Here is a 4,424-nt window from a genome sequence, read left to right on the forward strand (position 1 = left end):
AATTGCTTGTGTGTATGTGTGCATGAGTGTGCATATATATGTATCTATGTATGTGTACAAGCACACGAAATGTACATCTGCATGCACCATTATTGATTTAAAAAATATTAATTAAATGTATTACTTTAAAATAATAATTTAAAACATTATTTTCAAGCAACAATGCAATTCCATGGAGAAAGTTATTAGAGTGACTTCACTCGTATGAAGTTTAAGACATTTAGAATATTTTCATGAGAACCAGAAATGAAATTATAAATGTGAGTATGAAACTGCCACTTTTACATGTGTCACCCAAAAGGGTGTTTTTAACCAAAAAAGCACAAAGATATTCGCCTTATTGGCACTTGTGTGGGTGGCACAGGAAAAAAACATTCAAGCAAGGTCATTGCCAGTGCCACTGGACTGGCTCTTGTGCAGATGGCACATCGTAATTAAACCAAATTCGATGACTGGCACCCATGCCAGTGGAATGCTAACAGCACCGTCCGAGCATGATCATTGCCAGAGCAGCAGTCTGGCTTCCCTGCTGGTGGCACATAATTAGTACCATTTGAATGTAATCGTTACCAGCGTTGCCTTACTGGCACTTGTGCCGGTAGCACGGGATAAAACATTCGAGCAAGGTCATTGCCAGTGCTGCTGGACTGGCTCCTGTGCAGGTGACACATCGTAATTGAACCAAATTCGATGACTGGCACCCGTACCAGTGGAGTGCTAACAGCACCGTCCGAGCGTGATCATTGCCAGAGCAGTTGTCTGGCTTCCGTGCCGGTGGCACATAAATAGCACCAAAGAATAGGTCAAGAAGCAAAACTTCTTAATCACACAGCTACACATTTGTCTATATTTCCATCCAGTTAAGACAGTGAGCTGGCAGAAACGTTAGCACATTGGGCAAAATGCTTAGCGGTATTTCATCTGTCGTTATGTTCTGAGTTCAAATTCCGTCGAGGTCGACTTTGCCTTTCATCGTTTTAGGGTTGATAAATTAAATACCAGATGCATACTGGGGTCGATCTAATCGACTAGCCCCTTCACCAAAATTTTCGGGCCTTGTGCCTAGAGTAGAAAAGAATACTTTGGTGACTCCAAGGTGGTGAGCTGGCAGAAATGTTAGCACACCAGGCAAAATGCTTAGCGGTATTTCGTCTGCCGTTATATTTTGAGTTCAAATTCCGCCGAGGTCTACTTTGCCTTTCATCCTTTCAGGGTCGATAAATTAAATATCAGATGCGTACTGGGGTCGATCTAATCAACTGGCCCCCTCTCCAAAAATTTTGGGCCTTGTGCCTAGAGTAGAAAAGTATATCTCCACCCAGTAAACTCCATTTGCAAGGCATTACTCAACCAAGACCTATAGCAGGAGACATTTGTGCAAAGTGCCACACTATAGGATTGAACACAGAACCATGTGGTTAGGAAGCATATGACATTTACCCCACAACCACACCCGTGTCTATTGATTCTAATATACATCTTAACCATTGTAGAACCATAATAATCTGAAGACAGTCTTTTCTCCTTTTCCTTCATTGTTTTATTCTTTTTATTCCTTCTTCTTTCCTCTTTGGACTCATTCTCATAGCATCCTGTATTTGTCCTCTTCAATAATAAACTCACAAACCATCAGGAAAAAAAAATTGCAGAGCAAAGAATCAACAGACACAGCTATAAAGATCTGAGACAACAGACAATGACACAAACACACACTCTCTCTCTCTCTCTCTCTCTCTCTCTCTCTCTCTTTCTTTCTCTCTCTCTCTCTCTCTCTTTCTTTCCCTTTCTCTCTCTCTTTCTCTCTCTCCCTTTCTCTCTCTCTCTCTCACTCTTTCTCTCTCTCTCTTTCTTTCTCTCTCTCTTTCTTTCTCTTTCTCTCTCTCTTTCTCTCTCTCCCTTTCTCTCTCTCTCTCTTTCTCTCTCTCTCTCTCTCTTTCTCTCTCCCTCTCTTTTGTTTCAATGACAAATGAATCCCCCCTCCTATGATACTTACAGACAATATACATTTCACAGATAAACCAAGAAAAAAAAACAATAACAAAAACATAAACAGAAAAGATAAACAGACAAAAAAAAACACATCATTGAAGGAAACGTTATGAAGAAATTCTGCCATCCAACCAAGGAACTCTTTCTCTTCGCAGAATGGTTCCTTCAGATTAAAGAGAGAGATATTGGTTTTGTTGTAATATTTATGAACTTCACTATTCACTTTCAATGGTGGCAACGTAAACGAAGGGAAGCGGAGAGCAATAACAATAATTAGCAATAGAAATCAATTTTTATGACTTGAGACCAGTTCATTTATGGATGTGTTATACACACACACACACACACACACACACACTGTGTATGCATATGTGTGTGTGAGTGTAAGTATGTTTGTGTGCATCTGCATGTGTGTGTGTGTGTATGTATAAATATATCTATATATATATATATGTATGTATATATAGACGCAGGAGTGGCTGTGTGGTAAGTAGCTTGCTTACCAACCACATGGTCCCGGGTTCAGTGCCACTGCGTGGCACCTCGGGCAAGTGTCTTCTACTATACCCTCAGGCCGACCAAAGCCTTGTGAGCGGATTCGGTAGACGGAAACTGAAAGAAGCCCGTCGTATATATGTATATATATATGTATGTGTGTGTGTATATGTTTGTGTGTCTGTGTTTGTGTGTCTGTGTCCCACTTGACAACCGATGCTGGTGTGTTTACATCCCCGTAACTTAGTGGTTCAGCAAAAGAGACCGATAGAATAAGTATTAGGCTTACAAAGAATATGTCCTGAGGGTCAATTTACTTGACTAAAGGCGGTGCTCCAGCATGGCTACAGTCAAATGACTGAAACAAATAAAAGAGTAAAAGAATATATATATATATATATATTACCATAATAAACACATTTTTACCGAACATGAGGAAATGCAACTCTCAAAGCTGGCCTGAGGTTTTTTCACGCTAGCTGCTTGATAAATTCTTGTAAAAGATTTTATCCTATTGTTGAATTAATTAAATATATAACCGGAATATATTCAGGGCTGAATTTTATTCTGGATAAAAAAACACATGTACCGAGATGCACTTAAAAAAGACCCTGCCTTTTACATGGATATATAGAGATAAACAATCTTCTATGTACTATGCCGGATACATGAGTTGTTCGTTTGGTATGTTGAATTTTATGTTTATTTTTATGTATTCTGACCATACTATACTGATGAGCAGAGGTTACATATTGTTGTAATAACTGCGAAATCTTTCGATATATAGTTCAGTCTGTTTTTAAGGGGCCAGCTTTAAGAGTTGCATTTCCTCGTGTGTTATGCCCCATGTAAAGTGTTATACCCATATCAAGCAACAGTATCCACCCTGTTATATGGACAGTCGTGGCACTCTGTTGGTTATGATGACAAGGGTTCAAGTTGATCCAATCAATGGAACAGCCTGCTTGTGAAATTAATGCACAAGTGGATGAGCATTCCACAGACACGTGTACCCTTAATGTAGTTCTTGAGGAGAACCCATGCCAGCATGGAAAACGGACGTTAAATGATGATGATGATTCAGCGTGACACAGGGTGTGACAAGGCTGGCCCCTTTGAATTACAGGTACAACAGAAACAGGAAGAAAGAGTGAGAGAAAGTTGAGGTGAAAGAGTACAGCAGGGTTCGCTACCACCTTCTGATAAAGCCTCGTGGAGCTTTAGGTGTTTTCACTCAATAAACACTCACAACGCCTGGTCTGGGAATCGAAACCGTGATCCTACAACTGCAAGTCCGCTGCCCTAACCACTGGGCCATTGCACCTCCACACATGGATGATATACCACAAACCTGTACACCATCAAACATGCAATCTTGACAAAACATCTGAGACAGATCAGGGACATTATGTGAAAAGACACGACCAGGTGCATCATTCATGGAAAAGAGAAAAAAAACACAAGTTACCTGGTTAATTTTTCTAATTACATAAGGTGTGTTCATAATAAATATAATTGTTCAGAGCCAGATTTTGGGGTGGAATTGTTTTTAAATGCAGTTATTATTTATCCTATTTTTTCCTGTTTAATGTCATTAATTTAATTAGCTTTCACTTGAAGCTCTTATAAACAAATCATTGGGACACCTTCAATATTAATATTTATTACTTTATTTTAAAAATTCTTTTCGCATTTGTCACTATTTTATGTGTCAATTCTAATGTGTCTTTAATATTAATCACCACCACCACCACTACCACCACTACCACCAGTGCCACCACCACCACCACCTCCACCTCCTCTCCTCCTCCTACTCCACCACCACCACCACCACCACCACCAACACCAGTGCCATCACCATCACTACATACTACTACTACTACTACTACGATCATTATTATTTCACCTGTCTTTTAGTTTTATTGCATTCTTTCAAAGTG

Source organism: Octopus bimaculoides, chromosome 1 (genome assembly GCF_001194135.2).
Source record: "Octopus bimaculoides isolate UCB-OBI-ISO-001 chromosome 1, ASM119413v2, whole genome shotgun sequence".
Taxonomy (NCBI): domain Eukaryota; kingdom Metazoa; phylum Mollusca; class Cephalopoda; order Octopoda; family Octopodidae; genus Octopus; species Octopus bimaculoides.